The sequence below is a fragment of the Oncorhynchus keta genome, chromosome 24, assembly GCF_023373465.1.
Source record: "Oncorhynchus keta strain PuntledgeMale-10-30-2019 chromosome 24, Oket_V2, whole genome shotgun sequence".
Taxonomy (NCBI): domain Eukaryota; kingdom Metazoa; phylum Chordata; class Actinopteri; order Salmoniformes; family Salmonidae; genus Oncorhynchus; species Oncorhynchus keta.
The window spans coordinates 38,580,634-38,601,187 of record NC_068444.1 but is presented as its reverse complement, the minus strand read 5'-3'; the positions used below and the strand labels follow the sequence as shown (position 1 = coordinate 38,601,187).

The 20,554-nt window shown below is 41.7% G+C and overlaps 1 protein-coding gene across 5 annotated transcripts in view; it reads right to left on the bottom strand.

Annotated features, from left to right (window-relative positions):
• LOC118357511 (pleckstrin homology domain-containing family A member 1-like) overlaps positions 1-16,465 on the bottom strand; it is a 36,101-nt gene extending 19,636 nt beyond the window's left edge. For 3 of the 5 annotated variants that reach the window (XM_035734672.1, XM_035734671.2, XM_035734674.2), the window contains exon 1: positions 16,315-16,462. The gene's annotated coding sequence lies outside the window, so the exon portion shown is untranslated. Of the gene's footprint in view, positions 1-16,314 lie in introns of all 5 variants that reach the window. The other 2 variants (XM_035734670.1, XM_035734669.1) reach the window with 2 other exon arrangements.
• Positions 16,466-20,554: the final 4,089 nt, after the last annotated feature.

Sequence of the window (20,554 nt, the reverse complement as noted above, 5' to 3'; positions counted from 1 at the left end):
AGCCTACAGCTGTAGTCAACGGTACACAGTTACTACACCATTCCTACTCTTTATGGGACAGTCACATTCAACACTCCCCTCCCTCCCCATCTCTCTCGCTCCACCACACCAATAGCAGAGAGGCACGGCTTATCCCTGATATGAATATAAGCGGGCAGATTTCACATGGGGCTTAGGGAGGATTTATAATGCCATAAGTCAACATTTCAACGCTGGCTACAGAGAGAGGTGGAAGGCTTATCCTGCTTAAGCACTCCCACTCACCTGTAGCCCCTTGAATCCCAGACTGCCCCGTTAAAATGTCATGGCAGCCAAACACTGATGAGTTCAACACAAGTTCAACTCTCTTTACAATCTCTCTGAAAACAAAAAAAGTGTTTCTTTCCACAAATGATACGCGAAGCACAGGAAAAACAGGTCATCTAAATGTTAATGTGGTAACGTTCAGTGACCTTTTCTACTGTCCCCAATAGGTTAGTCGAACTAACTACGGCACAACGCATAGTCCCTGTCCTTGTAGGCACAACTTCTCCCTGCATAGTCCCGGTCCTTGTAGGCACAACTTCTCCCCGCATAGTCCCGGTCCTTGTAGGCACAACTTCTCCCCGCATAGTCCCGGTCCTTGTAGGCACAACTTCTCCCTGCATAGTCCCGGTCCTTGTAGGCACAACTTCTCCCCGCATAGTCCCGGTCCTTGTAGGCACAACTTCTCCCCGCATAGTCCCGGTCCTTGTAGGCACAACTTCTCCCCGCATAGACCCGGTCCTTGTCGCACCGTGCAAAGCTTCAAACAGTGAATCTGCAGATGTTTCGACGGTTTTAAAAATGACACCAGAGGCTGTTGGGTCGTGTTCATTAGGCACCAAACGGGAATGGACTACCTGGAACTGTCCAATACGACACGCTCTTTTAGTTGCAAAATGTTTGAACATTTAGTGTGCCCGTGAACACGACCATGGTGAGCGTGCTGTATTGAGGCCATACAGGCAGGGTAGAGTGTATGCTGTCCCTGAGTAGCTTAAAGTGACGCTCGAGAGATTTTGAAAGGAGTGCTCACGAGCCAAAACAGGTCCGCAAAAATTGTGTTCTGTGTCATCCATTTAGTATGAAATGTTACATCCTGCAAAAAAATATATACAGTATATTAAAAACATAAATGCAATTCAAATTTGTACAATATGTTACGAATTTGTAAGTGCTCAAGATCCCGGACTGCATCTTCAACTATCTAAAGCCTTCTGACATCACAGGGCCCAGGCCTGAGGCGCCAGCTCCTGTATGTGGTGTTGAGGTAATGGTGCTGAAAGCTTGGCCCGGCCATGCACGCATGTACAGAGACCAACGGTCCAAATTTCCCTTCTGTCCAGGGGGAGGATGTGTGAGCGTGGCTGAGGCATGGGACTGTTTACAAACAGGCCGCTCCGCTCCAGTGCGAGGCTCAGCAGGCTGGATGGCATGCCCCCAGACCATGGGATCTCTCCAAGGCCAGTTTCCATTGTCGCCCTCCGTCAATCAAGGGCATCGGGGAGCGTTTGGTGTTCAGAGGGGCTGCTAGGTAGTGACGTGACCTCTGGCCCAGTGGGAATAACTAACACACAGTGTTAAGGCTGTGGCTCAGGAACAGCACTGCTGGGTGAGTAAACACACTGGGATTAAAACACTTAGCCTGGCCAGGTGCCTTGGAGATCCCAACACACACACACACACACACACACACACACACACACACACACACACACACACACACACACACACACACACACACACACACACACACACACACACACACACACACACACACACACACTGCAGGGTGGTATTTCAGGGCGCGTTCTCAGAGCATGCGCAGAACAGCTGGCAGGCATATTCACAGTAATTTTCAACCTCTCCTTGTCCCAGTCTGTAATCCCCACATGTTTTAAGATGACCACAATCATCCCTGTTCCCAAGAACTCTAAGGCTTCATGCCGCAATGACTACCACCTTCTAGTACTCACATATGTAATCATGAAGTGCTTGAGAGGCTGGTTATGACACACATCAATTACATAATCCTAGACACCCTAGACCCACTCCAATTTGCATACCGCCCCAACAGATCCATAGTCGACGCAATCTCAATTGCACTCCACACTGCCCTCACCCAACTAGATAGGTATTCCTCTTATGTGAGACAGCTGTTCATTGACTACAGCTCGGCGTTAAACACCACTGTTGTGACCAAGCTTAGGACCCTGGGACTGAACACCTCCCTTTGCAACTGCATCCTGGACTTCCTGACAGGTCGACCCCAGGGTACGCAACATCACCTCCGCCACATCGACCCTCAACACTGAGGCCCCACAGGGGTGTGTTCTTCGTCCTCTCCTGTACTCCCTGTTCACCCATGACTGTGTGGCCTCACACACCTCCAACTCCATCATCGAGTTTGCTTGACGACACAACGGTGGTAGGCATCCTCGGTGTCCAAATCACTAAGGACTAAAAATGGACCACACACGCGCACAGTCGTGAAGAAGGCGTGACAGTGCCTCTCCCCCATCAGGAGGTTGAAAAGGTTCGGCATGGGCCCTTAAATCCTCAAAAGGTTGTACAGTTGTGCCACTGAGACCATTTTGAATGGTTGCATCGCTGCTTGTTATGGCAGCGCCCTCGATCGCATGATGCTACAGTGGCTGGTGAGGGACAGCCTAGTACATCACTGGAGCTGAGCTCCCTGCCATCTAGGACCTCTATATTAGGTGGTGTTAAAGGAAGGCCAGGAAAGTCCTGAAAAGATTCCAGCCACCCAAGCCATACCGGTGCATCAAGTCTGACACCAGCGGGATCCTGAACAGCTTCTATCCCCAAGCCATAAGACTGATAAATAGCAAACAAAATGGATACACAGACAATCGGAGTTGACTCACGCACACCGACACGCCCACGCCCATAATTTGCTCACATACACATAACATGCACACACATTTATACTGACTCGCCACACACTCACATACAATCATCATATATACGCTGCTGCTACGTTGCTTATCATATATCCTGATGCCTGGTCACCTTACCCCTTTACATGTCTACCTCTATTACTCCAGTATCCCTGCACATTGTAAATATGGTACTGAAACCGACCCTCTATATAGTACACTTTCTTACTTCCTCGTGCTCTTCTTATTGTCATACCTTGTGTGTTTTTGTTCTACATTGATATCCATTACTGCATTGTTGGGTTTAAAGCTTGCAATAAAGCCATTTTACATTACTTGTGGCAGTGGCATTAAAACGTAAAAACACACACACACAGGTCTGTACAGCAGCGGTGTCCTACAAACAGGACACTGCTGCTATGCTATAACGAAGGAAATGAGGAACAGAGTCTGCAGTGACGGTACAAACAACGCACGGCTCAGTGCGTGTGTGTGTGTGTGACTGTGTGTGTGTGTGCGCGCATTGTGGTGAGGAAGCAGAGGCACGCACAGTAAGATGTAAGCGGAGAGCGCTGTCATTCTCAGACTCCAGACATTCCCGTGAGGTTAGGGTGTCGAGAAGACAGGTCGCGTGAGGTGTTGTGGACAGATATTTGAAACCTTGAAAACATTCCGTGGGGCCTGTCACGCCAACGTGTCCACCACTGCGTCACAACGGGATTCGAGTGGTTAGCGTCCAGTGCTATATGAACAGTGTGATGCGCTAATGCTTCTAATTCGGGAAGACCATTACAGTCAAAATGGATGTTCTTTTCATCCCCGCTATGTAAGCAAGGCTGATTTACGCGACAAATTTTCCACCTGTGACACGCCGATGCTCCTTGACTGGCTCTCTGGCTATGGGCCTGAATGCTACAGCACATATCCATTAAAAAGCTCTGGTGTTCATGGTTCATTCACTGCATTCCCTGGGCCATACGCTCAGGCTGCTTTTTGAAAACGCCACTCGATTCTGTAGATGGCGCTCTACTTTTGACCAGGGGCTCTGGTCAAAAGTAGAGCACTAAAGAACAGAGTGCCATGACGAATGTGCCCTCTGCCTGGACGGGTCCCGCACTAAGTTACTGGACTGGGTGCATTTTTCATTTCCAACTTGTGTACGGTAGGCCTAGTGTAACAAGTTGGATGTGCTTTCAGTCATTCAGCCTAATTACAGTGCGTTTGGAATGCAACAAAAATATCTGTCTAATGGGGTCACACAAGGAAGATAAACAGTATTTGCATTCCAACCAGAGATGATGAGAGAGGGGGAGGAGAGAGGGAGGAAGAGAGGGGGAGGAGAGAGGGAGAAAGAGAGGGGGTTGAGAGAGAGATAGAACGAGCGAGCAAGAGAAAGATAGATATACCGCTGCTTTTTTGTACACCAGCTTCCAAAGAAGGTGAAACCGTCAAATGAAAACCAACACTGTATGCTACCTGTGTAGCATACATTCCTGAAAACTAACTGTCAAAATATAAGACAATTGAAGACTTCAATTAACTATCTATCTAAACTGAAGACCATAATAAGTGGACAAGCTAAAACCACCTGGCTGTAGACCTCCTGTGTCCAGAGCGACACACAGAGCAGAGCAGGGGCCCTCCTGGGTCCAAAAGTACCAGGACCTCAGAATAGCTCCCTCCCTCTCCATCTGCTTCTCTTGTCCCTCTGACTATCCCTACTTACACTCGCTCTTTGCAGTTTTCCCTTCTCTTCCTACCCTCTCTTTGTATGTGTACAGCTGTGACTTAGTCCTAGCCTCCCAAATCTCATGGTTGCCTGAACACACACACCCTCCAGGGAAGTTTTTGGTATTATTTTTAGGACCAGAAAACAGAGAGAGAGAGAAAGCAAGAAAAAGAAAAGAGAACCTGAATGTGGCCGAGCTGACGTTCAACCTTTATTTTTATTTTTATAGTCGACCACACATGCAAGCTGCCACACACACACACACATCTTTGACTCGTGTCCTTGTTTCCACTGCGAGTGCACAAGGCCTTGAACTCAACCGCTCTGTAACCAATACCTATCAACACACGCCCTCCTACATTCTGTTACATGCTTACTTTCGTGTATCACTGATAGGGGGACATTATATGTGACATATGGAACAGCACAATAAAAAGGTTTGGTTTGGGGTTTTCGCTTATTCAAAAGAGTCATTGTGTGTTTTTTGGGCAAACAAAATGAGCAAAGGTACAGGTATGAAGTAAGAAGAAATTGACTTTGCCAGAAATACACTCTTCACTCCTGTCAGTGTTGAATTGATTTGTGTAATAACATGGTTAGGCCTATTATAGCTAATATTATATTAAACATGTGGATTTTTTTTTCTAGACGATTGGCCTTTATTGGTTTTGGCCACAATCAACCACCTGCTCACACCACTGATTCACATTCACAATGTGTTATTTCCTTTTAGAAAATATTTTATTTGTGATAACTGATTTTTTATAACACAAAATTTGCACATCCAAAATGATAACAATACAGATGCATACAAACATGCACGACATCAGCCCTGCCCGGACCCACCTGCTCACACCCCCCCCATCTCCAGCGCCCGTATCGCTCTCCACCACATGGCCTCAAACTGCACCATCAGTTTCTCTCCGTCGCCCACGTACTTTCAGCATTTAGATAATTAAAGAATTTGACCTTTCCATTGTGTTAACGCTGGAGGATTGGTTGATTTACCGTTAAAAGTCAAAAATGGATTTGAAGACGATTGACGAGAAGAGTATCGTCCAACCCATCGGGTATCTCACTGCACCCTCATATACCAGGTCTTGAAATACGCAGACAGACGGATTGAAAAAGTACATTTACATTGTAATACTTCGATGTGTTATTTCCATTTCCTGTCACTTCACTGAATACAATCGTCTGCTTAGTTGACTGTACAGTATATGAAGACCTACTGCTACATTTGGAACGGTTGAAATTCCTCTGGCGGAGGTGTTCTCAGCCAGTGTGCTATGTAGGCCTATATGAAAAGGATGCAAATGACATGGTTCCATTGCATTCAGCTCCAGGCAATGGTAGATATGTTAATATGTTTCAGAATGATATAGGCTGGCTACACACAAACATAGGCACAGGTGGAAAGATCCTCCTTGTCGTGGTTGATTACACACATTGTATGAATGTGTGTTTGTTTTTCCACTTTCTTCAGGCCTAGCAGGCCTAGCAACTTTAAAATGTCTCCCATTTGTCTTCAGAATGATGAGATGGTCTTTCAAAATGTATGACATCTATTTCCCTATAAAACCCCAAACCATAACAGTGGTGTGACTACTATGTTACAGCATTGCCCACTTGTGCTGGCTCGTATTCAAACAGCTGTCTAGTGGTTGAAGGGCGCAGCCTCAACCTTGTTACAGTGGATTTGTGGGAGTATCGCCTCGGCTGAAGTATGCATCACTATTTCCATCAGACATAGCAGCATAGCACACTTGGTCTGTGTACCAAATGGCAACCTACTCCCTAAATGGGTGATTCTACAGAAGTGCTGCAAATTGCAGTCCCAACTCCAACTCCCAACATTTATTCACATCATGATATGCTATAATTTAATCGGAAGCAAACATATTTTTTACATTAATTTAGTGTTAAATGTATTGTTTATACAGTCATTTTTTATTGAGGTGGCTGTCCCAAACTCTGACTCCCAAACTTCATGTTTGAAAGTAAAAGAATTTACTGATTTTATTTTTTTCAAAATTCAATAGAACATCTTGAGTTGTTCTAATATTACTATCAATGTGTCCCCTATATTAATTTAGCAGGACGCCACTGCTAAATCTTTGCCGCTACTCCAAAATATATGATTAAATAACAATAAGGATGGTAAAACATTTTCAGTGTAAACTTAAAACGACTAAAACCAGATAAAGTCTGTAGAAAAGATAATGGGGCTATATACTTATAAGATCATCTTTGAGAACAAACAACCACAAAAAAAAAGACAGGTGGAATCTAACATTTAAAAAAATGGCATTGATTTTGTTATAATGTTTGATTTACTCAGATCGCATAAGAACACTAACAAGAGCATTATCCCTGGCAAAATGTGTAGAATTGCAGGAAATTAGCTTTAAAACTACAAATGTACTCTCAGCTCCATGACAGAATGTCTAGAATTGCAGGAAACTGGCTTTGAAACTGTAAAATGTTCTCAGTCCCATGCCAAAATGTGTACAATTGCAGGACATCAACTTTTTTTTTAAAACTCAATCTGAGGAGAGGAGGGTTGCATCATTGGCCACGCCCACTACCCCGCCACCCACGCTAACTTTAACAACTATGCAAAAAAATATCCTAGGGGAAACACTGAGTATTATTACATTGAAAGATACTGATCTAACTTGTAATTTTTGTACACTTTTTTCAACATATTTCTCAAAAAAAAAGAAAAGCTGTCTCACCATTTGTGGTCACTACCGAAACACATACAGTTGAAGTCGGAAGTTTACATACACCTTAGCCAAATACATTAAACTCAGTTTAACAATTCCTGACATTTCATCCTAGTACAAATATCCTGTCTTAGGTCAGTTAGGATCACCACTTTATTTTAAGAATGCAAAATGTCAGAATAACAGTAGAGAGAATGATTTATTTCAGCTTTTGTTTCTTTCATCACATTCCTAGTCGGTCAGAAGTTTACATACACTCAATTAGTATTTGGTGGCATTGCCTTTAAAATTGTTTAACTTGCGTCAAATGTTTTGGGTAGCGTTCCACAAGCTTCCCACAATAAGTCGGGTAAATTTTGGCCCATTCCTCCTGACAGAGCTGGTGTAACTGAGTCAGGTTTGTAGGCCTCCTTACTCGCTTTTCCAGTTCTGCCCACACATTTTCTATAGAATTGAGTTCAGGGCTTTGTGATGGCCACTCCAATACCTTGACTTTGTTGCCATTTTGCCACAACGTTGGAAGTATGCTTGGGGTCATTGTCCATTTGGAAGACCCATTTGCGACCAAGCTTTAACTTCCTGACTGATGTCTTGAGATGTTGCTTCAATACATCCACATAATTTTGCTTCCTCATGATTCCATCTATTTTGTGAAGTGCACCAGTCCCTCCTGCAGCAAAGAACCCCACAACATGATGCTGCCACCCTCATGCTTCCCGGTTGGGATGGTGTTCTTCAGCTTGCAAGCCTCTCCGTTTCCTCCAAACATAACCATTTTTATTATGGCCAAACAGTTCTATTTTTGTTTCATCAGACCAGAGGACATTTCTCAAAAAAGTACAAACTTTGTCCCCATGTGCACTTGCAAACCGTAGTCTGTCTTTTTTATGGCGGTTTTGGAGCAGTGGCTTCCTCCTTACTGAGCGGCCTTTCAGGTTATGTCGATATAGGAATCGTTTTACTGTGGATATAGATACTTTTGTACCTGTTTCATTCAGCATCTTCGCAAGGTCCTTTGCTGTTGTTCTGGGATTAATTTGCACTTTTGGCACCAAAGTATGTTCATCTCTAGAAGACAGAACGTGTCTCCTTCTTGAGTGGTATGATGGCTGCGTGGTCCCATGGTGTTTATACTTACATACAATTGTTTGTACAGATGAACGTGGTACCTTCAGGCATTTGGAAATTGCTCCCAAGGATGAACCAGACTTTTGGAGGTCTACAATTGTTTTTCTGAGGTCTTGGCTGATTTCTTTAGATGTTCCAATGATGTCAAGCAAAGAGGCACTGAGTTTAAAGGTAGACCTTGAAATACATCCACAGGTACACCTCCAATTGACTCAAATTATGTCAATTAGCTTATCGGAAGCGTCTAAAGTCATTACAACATTTTCTAGAATTTTCCAAGCTGTTTAAAGGCACAGTCAACTTAGTGTATGTAAACTTGTTACCCAATGGAATTGTGATATAGTGAATTATAAGTGAAATAATCTGTCTGGAAACAATTGTTGGAATAATTACTTGTGTCATGCACAAAGTAGATGTCCTAACCGACTTGCCAAAACTATAGTTTGTTAACAAGCAATTTGTGGAGTGTTTGAAAAACGAGTTTTAATGACTCCAACCTAAGTGTATGTAAACTTCCGACTTCAACTGTACATACAAATATTGTAGAATGAATGTGCCTTGAGTCACACCCCTACAAATATCTCCATGTGATGGGATTGCACACCTCTCCAGCATGGCCACATGGTGAGTAGTCAACATTTTGGAGAATATGAGTACGCAAGTTGGTATATTTTCATGTATTTTTCGAACTACCAATTTGGGATTTAAATATATATGTTTCCTAGGACATACATCTGTCCATATTAAAGATAACCAGCCATATGTTAGCTATGTGGATTCTTTATAGTCCAAAATACATTTATTTAATTTAAAGATGTTAAATACTTATTTTCCACCATAATTTGCAAATAAATTCATAAAAAATCCTACAATGTGATTTTCTGGATTTTTTCTCTCTCATTTTGTCTGTCATATTTGAAGTGTACTTATGATGAAAATTACAGGCCTCTTTCATCTTTTTAAGTGGGAGAACTTGCACAATTAGTGGCTGACTAAATACTTTTTTGCCCCACTGTATATTAGGTCTCATCTTTGTATCTGTGCCATTATGGCGTCTGTGACAGCAAGTTTGCGCCATGCTCTACCAACTGAGCTTACAGAGGACCACCATGTGGGTTGTGGACAAGTGCACACTATAGGAAAAAGTGTAGACTATTGAGATGCATAGCCAGCAGGGGGGCGCAAACTCTCCAAGAGCCCAAATATTGGCCAAAACATAGACATCTATAATGTACTGTACTGTAATGCAGCAGTTCTCACCTGATCGGTCACAACCCACATTTTTGAATGGTTTCTGAGTGGGTAGCGGGTGTCTAAAAAAATAAATGTTAATGAACAAAAAACACCCCCGTCTGAACTGAAATGACTAAAACTAGGTAGAAAGTGTTCAGAAATTATAATGAATATACTTTATTTTTTAATAGTTTTTAATTAAGTTAATCCCTGAACAATGTTTCTTTAATCCCAGTATTTTCAATGTAGAGCTATTAACGCTATTTAGCAGATCTAGTTGATCTTGTGGTCTCAAACCAGTGAGCTTATTAATATTCTTAAATCAAGACTCTGGGCAAAATGTAATTATAAACAACTGAAAAGGTGGGAATGTTGTTCCCTTGTCATAATTGTCACATTTACTATCAATATAGCACTAAAAATGGTTTTCCAGATTGCATTTTGGCCTATTTGTTTTATGCAAATATTGGGTTGTGACAGACAACCTGGTTCAATTTGGGTCCCGATACAAAACCAGTTGAGAACCACTGCTGTAATGTACTCTCTGTACTCTGCTCTACTGTACTCTACCCTAATGTACAGTACTCAAGTTTACTGTACTTGAGTTTCTTACAATTGAAGACAGGGCCAATGTACTCTGGATCAAGGCCAAAGGACTACATCAACTCGGTCTTTAACTTGTCATGGTCTCAACTCACTGGGTCTTGTTCTCGGTACCAATGTCCTGGTATAGATCTTGGTCTTGGCTCCTGGATATTACCTTAGTCTTTGGTTTACAAACCATAGGCAACCCAATTTGAAGAAGACAATGCTTTCTTATCATTGGCTGATCACTCCCAACCCATAGGAATTCCCACCCAGTTGACTACTTTTAAACAGTGGAAGCCCTCAATGGCAATGTCTATACTAAAACATGTTATATCCATATACAGTCCTTCATTTCTCTATGATTGACACTTGACAGCAAAATGCCTGTTATTCTGCCAAATAAAGATAGGTAAAGTGATAATTGAAACATCTAACAACATCATGAATTAGATGCATAAAAATCATTTAAGTTTCAGATTCATACAATCAACATTTAACATTTTTACAGAGAACAAGAGATGATATCTATAAATTAAATTTAAAAGGTTTTGAAAATTAGGTTAAAAATCGTGTCTTTACTAAGTTGTCAATTTGGTATGCAAATAACATCTCTAAAATGAATTTGTAATGTAAGCTTAATCAAAATGATCACCAGGGTGCATGATTCTCCCCTTATTGCAACTTTTTCACTATGTGTATGTAGTGACAAATTTAGTGGTGTTAAAGAATTCAGGTAAATATTTCAAATAAAGTGTGCCAGTAGTATATACAGTGCCTTGCAAAAGTATTCACCCCCCCCTTGCCATTTTTCCTATTTTGTTGCATTACAACCTGGAATTTAAATGGATATTTATTTGGATTTCATGTAATGGACATACACAAAATAGTCCAAATTGGTGAAATTAAAAAGAAATAATGCACATGTATTCACCCCCTTTGCCATGAAGCCCCTAAGTAAGATCTGGTGCAACCAATTACCTTCAGAAGTCACATAATTAGTGAAATAAAGTCCACCTGTGTGCAATCTAAGTGTCACATGATCTTAGTATATATACACCAGTTTTGAAAGGCCCCAGAGTCTGCAACACCACTAGGCATGGGGCACCACCAAGCAAGCGGCACCATGAAGACCAAGGAGCTCTCCAAACAGGTCAGGGACAAAGTTGTGGAGAAGTACAGATCAGGGTTGGGTTATAAAAAATAAAAAACAAAATCGAAACTTTTAACATCCCACAGAGCACCATTAAATCCATTATTAAAAAATGGAAGAATATGGCAAACCTGCCAAGAGAGGGCCGCCCACCAAAACTCACAGACCAGGCAAGGAGGGCATTAATCAGAGAGGCAACAAAGAGACCAAAGATAACCCTGAAGGAGCTGCAAAGCGCCACAGCGGGCATTGGAGTGTCTGTCCATAGGACAAGAGCAGCCAGAAAAAAAGCCCTTGCTTAAAGAAAAAAATAAGCAAACACGTTTGGTGTTTGCCAAAATGCATGTGGGAGACTACCAAAACATATGGAAGAAGGTACTCAGATTAGACTACAATTGAGCTTTTTGGCCATCAAGGAAAACGCTATGTCTGGTGCAATCCCAACATCACCCCAAAAACACCATCCCCATGGTGGTGGCAGCATCATGCTGTGGGGATGTGTTTCCATCAGCACGGACTGGGAAACTGGTCAGAATTGACGGAATAATGGATAAATACAGGGAAATTATTGAGGGAAACCTGTTTCAGTCTTCCAGAGATTTGAGACTGGGACGGAGGTTCACCTTCCAGCAGGACAATGACCCTGAGCATACTGCTAAAGCAATACTTGAGTGGTTTAAGGGGAAACATTTAAATGTCTTGTAATGTCCTAGTGAAAGCCCAGACCTCAATCCAATTGAGAATCTGTGGTATGACTTAAAGATTGCTGTACACCAGCGGAACCCATCCAACTTGAAAGAGTTGGAGAAGTTTTGCCTTGAAGAATGGGCAACAATCCCAGTGGCTAGATGTGCCAAGCTTATAGAGACATACCCCAAGAGACTTGCAGCTGTCATTGCTGCAAAAGGTGGCTCTACAAAGTATTCACTTTGGGGGTGAATAGTTATGCACGCTCACGTTATGTTTTTCTGTCTTATTTCACCCCAAAAAATATTTTGCATCTTCAAAGTGGTAGGCATGTTGTGTAAATCAAATGATACAACCCCCCCCCCCAAAAAAAATATCTTAATTCCAGGTTTTAAGGCAACAAAATAGGAAAAAGGCCAAGGGAATACTTTCGTAAGTCACTGTATTGTACAGGTGTTTCTACCTGAAATATGTTGGAAGACATATGCACTGAAAGTTTGGGGAAAATTAGCTTTTTTTAACCACCAATTTGCACCACTTCTATAGAATGACCCATATATGTAACGGCGTTCTTCGTTTGTCAAAAGAGAGTCGGACCGAAATGCAGCGTAGTGGTTACTCATGTCTTTAATGAAGAGATTGCGATACATGAAATAACTTATACATATACAAAAACAACAAACGGAACGAAACCTAATTACAGCCTATCTGGTGAAACTACACAGAGATAGGAACAATCACCCACGAAATACAAAGCGAAACCAGGCTACCTAAATACGGTTCCCAATCAGAGACAACGAGAATCACCTGACTCTGATTGAGAACCGCCTCAGGCAGCCAAGCCTATACAACACCCCTAATCAGCCGCGATCCCAAATACAAAAACCCCAATACGAAATACAACAACATAAACCCATGTCACACCCTGGCCTGACCAAATAATTAAAGAAAACACAAAATACTAAGACCAAGGCGTGACAATATACAGATGTAGGATCATAATTTATAGTGCTGAGCGATTAGTGCTTTCTGGAAGTCAGTATGGTTTTGGCTTGATTATTAAAAAAGTATGTTTTTTCCATTTTGGTTGAGATTATTTTGGTTGAATGCTATAACACTGAATAAATAAATTAATAAAAGTCGTGACTGCCCATTACTGCTTATCACTTATTAACCATATTTATTCACATTACGAAAATATTTCAGTTGTGAATATTACATTTGTTTTATTTGATGACTATTATTTCATTAATCTCTATAGAGCTGCTGTCTAACAAAATCCCTATTTTGTAGTTCTTCAAAGTAAATAAGGCATATGTTTATGACTGCTGAATATCAACTATCGAATCACTTGGCTCATGTTCTGTATTTTTAGGTAGAGTTACCTCGAAGCTACAGCTGCTCTCTCTATCCCTCACGATTATGCTTTCTTGGACAGTACAGTGAAGCACAGTACAGTAGAGTGCAGTACACTAGAGTACAGTATAATGTACTGAACTCTACTGTACTCTATTGTGCCATACTGTGATGCCTAGGCTTGTGAAATATAGACGTCTATGATTGGTTCAGATTAGAGGTCGACCGATTCATCGGAATGGCCGATTAATTAGGGCCGACTTCAAGTTTTCATAACAACGGAAATCGGTATTATTGGGCGCCGATTTCCGATTATTTAAAAAATAAAGATAATTTTTTTATACCTTTTATTTAACTAGGCAAGTCAGTTAAGAACACATTCTTATTTTCAATGACTGCCTAGGAACTGTGGGTTAACTGCCTTGTTCAGGGGCAGAACGACAGATTTTCACCTTGTCAGCTCAGGGGTTCCAATCTTGCCGCACAGTTAACTAGTCCAACGCGCTAACCATTGCACTCCATGAGTAGCCTGCCTGTTACACAAATGCAGTAGAAGCCAAGGTAAATTGCTAGCTAGCATGAAACTTATATTATAAAAAACAATCAATCCTAATCACTAGTTATAACTAATATTTTCCAGTTTAGCGGGCAATATTAACCAGGTGAAATTGTGCCATTTCTCTTGCGTTCATTGCACGCAGTGTCAGGGTATATGCAACAGTTTGGGCTGCCTGGCTCATTGCGAACTAATTTGCCAGAATTTTACATAATTATGACATACATTGAAGGTTGTGCAATGTAACAAGAATATTTAGACTTAGGGATGCCACCCGTTAGATAAGTAATGAAAAAGTAATAAACGTTTTGTTTTCGAAATGATAGTTTCCGGATTCGATCATATTAATGACCAAAGGCTTGTATTTCTGTGTGTTATTATTATGTTATAATTAAGTCTAATTTGATAGAGCAGTCTGACTAATCATTCATTCAAACAGCACTTTTGTGCGCTTTGCCAGCAGCTCTTCGCAAACACAGCGCTGTTTATGACTTCAAGTCTATCAGCCTAATGGCTGGTGTAACCAATGTGAAATGGCTAGCTAGTTAGCAGGGTGTGCGCTAATACTGTTTCAAACGTCACTCGCTTTTAGATTTGGAGTAGTTATTCCCCTTGCGCTGCAAGGGCCGCGGCTTTTGTGGAGCGATGGGTAACGATGCTTCGAGTGTGGCTGTTGCCGATGTGTTCCTGGTTCGAGCCCAGGTAGGGGCGAGGAGTGGGACAGAAGCTATACTGTTACATTGGCAATACTATAGTGCCTATAAGAACATCCAATAGTCAAAGGTATATGAAATACAAATGGTATAGAGAGAAATAGTGCTATAAATACTATATTAACTACAACCTTACCTTGGAATATTGAAGTTTCATGTTAAAAGGAACCACCAACTTTCATATGTTCTCATGTTCTGAGCAAGGAAGTTAAACTTTAGCTTTTTTACATGGCACACATTTTTACATGGCACATATTACTTTCTTCTCCAACACTTTGTTTTTGCATTATTTAAACCAATTTGAACATGTTTCATTATTTATTTGAGGCTAAATTGATTTTATTGATGTTTTATATTAAGTTAAAATAAGTGTTCATTCAGTATTGTTGTAATTGTCATTATTACAAATGTAAAAAAAAATGTTTTTTTAAATAAATCGGCCGAGTAATCGGCAGTGGCTTTTTTTTTTGGTCCTCCAATAATTGGTATCGAAAAATCATAATCGGTCGACCTCTAGTTCAGATTTGGTCTTTTACTGAGCAACCAAAATGTAGTCTTGTTTGGGGGCAGAGCTCATTAGAATAATAGCCAATGTGTAGAATAATACCCATATATGCAAAGGATGATATTGCATATTTCTACATTTGTGTACCTATTCAGGATGCATCACAGTGTAGAGAATGACGTTCATATCCATAATTAATCATTTGTTATGTACAGAAAGGGGGACCTATGATTTAATTCTGTTACTGGGTGTAAATCCACTTCACTGACAGTGTAGTTCAATAACCAAAATATATTTTCTGAAAGTCAAGGTGTCATGTCATAGCTGACACCGCATTCTTTCTGCAGACATCTTCGAATCTTAATTCTGAGCAGATAATGAACCGTTTTTGGAAAACGTGAGGTAGATTTTTTTTAAACCGTAATACTGTTCCCAAACGTTGCATCTGCACAGTTCTCCAAGTAAATTTGTTTTTGTGAAAATGTATGTGTAAATTGCTCCAACGTAGTCCTTGTGCATAGAGTTGAATGATTTGTTAAACTTTGAAATCAATGGTTTTTGTTTGGCATAAAGTGAAAAATCGGAGTCTCTCAGCCTAATTCCGTTCACGTGGAATTGCCCATTGTAGATACAGTTTAGCGGGTTGTTTTTGAATTTGATAGATTTATAGGCTACTGTTACGTAGCAGTTTGTATTAACAACAATAACAGACAGTAGACACATTGAGGACAGTTCCACACAACCAAAATACTTCCCCGATATGACGAGAAACACATAGGCCTAAATATCATGTGCGACAGTAACATTGCATAAAGTAACTTTGATTCTAACAATGTACTGATACACAGTATCAAAAGTGTAACATCGAATATAGTCGGCTACTGTAAAATGGTCTATGTAGGCTATATTTACATTCAGGGTGCGTGCAATGTCCCTCAAGCTCTACGTGTTCATGCGAAGGTACGTTGTGTCCTAACATCGAATGCTATCACAATAAAGAACCTTTCGGGTATACTTACATATTTCTGTTATTTCGGGAATGCTATTGGCAGCTTGAGAGATCTTTCTGGATGAAGCGAAAGGAGTTTCAGCACATCTCTCCACCACGTATATTTCATCTATGTGAAGCTAGCCACAATAAGGATAAGCCACAATAGAGGAATTTGCGGTTCGCCTTCAAAATAAAATCCCCACCCCCCCATTGAAAGTGATTCAAACGGATGCAAATAGTAGAATCATGCCATATTTACAATAATCATGCTAAACAAGGTCTGAATGTTGTTATATATGCAACAAAAGACAACTAATTTAACACAAAAAAAAATCGCACTGTGGATGTATTAGACTTTAGAATTGCATTGGGGCATGCTTATATGAACTGTACAGCATAACCCCTTCCATGGGTGCAACATTCATAGGTTATCAGCCTACTCGATGACTCTCACTGAATACAACTACGTCGAGTTTACACAAATATTAGCAATTTAGCTCTTATTATAGAGCTTATTAGGGAACTTTAACTGTGGGAAATCAGCTCACTACACAGCCTATTATGTGTATTGAACATACGTATTGGACTGTACAGCCTAAACTAGAGATTGTGCACCCATGAAATGGGATATCAGCCTACAGAACACAAATATTTGTGTCGTAGCACATATTGCTGGACTTTGAAATCGGTGTGAAATGAGCAACATTAAGTCACCAGTCAACCTACTATGTTTTTTCACCTTTATTTAACTAGGCAAGTCAGTTAAGAACAAATTATTGTTTTCAATGACGGCCTAGGAACAGTGGGTTTAACTGCCTGTTCAGGGACAGAACGACAGATTAGTACCTTGTCAGCTCGGGGATTTGAACTTGCAACCTTCCGGTTACTAGTCCAACGCTCTAACCACTAGGCTACCCTGCGAATTTATATAAGAATTTAAATAAAGGTTACATTTAAAAAATAAATAAAAACTTTTGAGGCCACATATTCAATTTCCCCACCTTAGTTCATATGTTTAAAACGTATAATGAGACAGATTCATTCAAACCTATCATACTTTTGCCTATTATGTTCCCTCCAGTTCTATTTAATTTGGTTTCTGTCTATTCTATTCTACTCCCCGGATCCTTTCTATTCTACTCTGCTCTCTGAAAAGCCACTAAGGTCCTTTGCCAGCAGAATTCAAACCTATCACAGACTTTTATATCCCCTCTAACTCACCAAAATAAAAGTATTTCACATAGCCTCCCAGTAAAAAAGGATGCATGCTACAAATTAAATCATATGTTATCAGTTGCATGCACACATTTAGCAGATGTTATTGTGGGTGTAGCGAAATGCTTGTGTTTCTAGCTCCAACAGTGCAGTAATATCTAACAATAAACACAAATCTAAAAATTAAACAAATTAAATTAAGAAATATATATTTATACTCCGGACTTGTCCTAATATGCTGTCTCCTGAGGTCCACAATCAGCTCCTTCATTTTGTTGATGTTGAAGGAGAGGTTATTTTCCTGGCACCACCCCTCCAGGAACCCTCACCTCCTCCTTGTTGGCTGTCTTGTTGTTGGTAATCAGGCCTACCACTGTTGTTGTTGTCTGAAAACTTGTTGATTGAGTTGGAGACGTGCTTGGTCATGCAGTCAAGTGTGAACAGGGAGTACAGGAGGCGGCTGAGCACGCACTCTTGTGGGGCCCCCGTGTTGAGTATCAGTGTAGTGGAGGTGTTGTTGCCTACCTTCACTACCAGGGAGTCCAGGATCCAGTTTCACAGGGCGGGGTTCAGGCCCAGGGCCCTGAGCTTAATGATGATTTTGGAGGGTACTATGGTGTTGAAGGCTGAGCAATAGTCAATGAACAGCATTCTTACATAGGTATTCCTCTTGTCCAGATGTGATAGGGCAGAGGGCAGTGTGCAGTGTGATGGCGATTGTGGCATCCGTGGATCTATTGGGGCTACATGCAAATTGAAGTGGGTCTAAGGTGTCAGGGAAGGTGGAGATAATATGATCCTTAAATAGACTCTCAAAGCACTTCATGATGACAGAAGTGAGTGCTACGCGGAAATAGTCATTTAGTTCAGTTACATTCACTTTCTTGGGTACAAAATATTTTGGTCTTTAGTCAGAGCATCCCAGTTACTTCCTGACAAATACCTTCCTGATAATTGTACATTGACTGAAATATGTACCATGTCTCGCTCTCTATCAGGGCGCAACCTGGGACTGGATGAATGCATAACAAGGAAACAACATCTGGTTTACCATTTTACATTTGACAGGGGGACTTCCCAGCCCTCAACCGTTCCTTAATATGCAGCGAGTTGCTCTCGGATGGAGTGCATTTCTGTGTTTAGACAGTAGGGTCTTTGTGAAGATGTGAGTTTAACCAAGTTTAAAGACGTGAGCAAGATGCACACGAGCGCTAAAACAGGCAGACAGTGTGACCTAGAATCCTCTCGTACCCACTCACTGTGGGAGCTGTGCACTGCATTTCCACTACAGTGCATTTTCAGTCTCTCTAACCTAAAAAAAGGAGATCATAGGCTCATAGGCTCAAAGGAGAGATCGGAATATAGATGTGAAAATACATCAACTACAGAGAAACCATGCCCCCTTTTTTCCTATAATTGAAGCTCTCTTAAACATTAGCCATGCATGCAACATACACTGAGCATACAGAACATTAGAAACACCTGCTCTTTTCATGACATACACTGACCAGGTGAATCCAGGTGAAATCAATCATCCCTTATTGATGTCACTTGTTAAATCCACTTAAATCAGTGTAGATTAAGGGGAGGAAACAGGTTAAAGAAGGTTTTTAAGCCTTGAGACATGGATTGTGTATGTTTGCCATTCAGAAGGTGATTGGGCAAGACAAAATATTTAAGTACTTTGAACAGGGTATGGTAGTAGGTGCCAGGCACACCGGTTTGAGTCTGTCAAGAACTGCAACGCTGACAAGGTTTTCACGCTCAACAGCTTCCCGTTTGTATCAAGAATAGTCCACCACCCAAAAGGACATCCAGCCAACTTGACACAACTATGGAAATCATTGGCGTCAGTATGGGCCAGCATCCCTGTGGAAGTTTACACAAATTTGCTGTTTCCATTAGGCCTGTCTTGAATGTTTTTTTTTTTTTATCGCATAAAAAGGTTAGATAGATCCGTGGTAACAGAAATTAGAAATGTTGAGTCTTGGCAGTGTCACGCCCTGGTCGAAGTATTTTGTATTTATCTTCATGTATTCGGTCAGGCCATGGTGTGGCATGGGGTTTTTGTATTGTGGTGTGTTTGTCTTGGGGTTTTGGTGGTGGTATTGGGATTGTAGATTAGTGGGTTATCTAGCAAAGTCTATGGCTGTCTGGAGTGGTTCTCAAGAGGCAGGTGTTTATCGTTGTCTCTGATTGGGAACCATATTTAGGCAGCCATATTCTTTGAGTTTGTCGTGGGTGATTGTCCTTAGTGTCCTTGTTACTGTCTTGTGTTAGTTTTCACTAGTATAGGCTGTTTCGGTTTTCGTTACGTTCTTTGTTTTGTAGTGTTTGTATTTTAGATTCGTGTTACTTTTTTTGTTCATTAAACATGGATCGCAATCTACACGCTGCGTTTTGGTCCGACTCTCCTTCACCACACCTAGAAAACCGTTACAGAATCACCCACCACCAACGGACCAAGCAGCGTGTCAACAGGCAGGAGCCACAGGAGAGATGGACATGGGAGGACGAACTGGACGGTAAAGGACCCTGGGCTTAGCCTGGAGAATATCGCCGCCCCAAGGAAGAACTGGAGGCGGAGAAAGCGGAGAGGCGCTGGTATGAGGAGGCAGCACGGCGACGCGGATGGAAGCCTGAGAGTCAGCCCCAAAAATGTATTGGGGGGGGGGGGGGCGGGGGCTCAGGGAGAGTGTGGCAGAGTCAGGAGTCAGACCTGAGCCAACTCTCCCTGTTTATCGTGAGGAGCCAAGGAGGAGACCAGAACCAGAGCCGGTGTTGGAGGTGAGCGAAGCAGAGACTGTGAAGGAGTTAATGGGGAAATTGGAGGAGAGAGAAATGAGGGAGTTGCTGTTTTGGTGCTTTAAGCATGGAATTCGCCCGACGGAACGTGTCGGGGATTTGATGGCACCTGAGTTAGCACTCCATAATCATCCTGAGGTGCGTGTTAGTCGGCTGGTGAAGTTGGTGCCAACTCCACACCCCAGCCCGCCGGTAGCAGCTCCGCGCACTAGGCTTCCTGTGCGTGTCCTCGGTTCAGTTCCACCAGT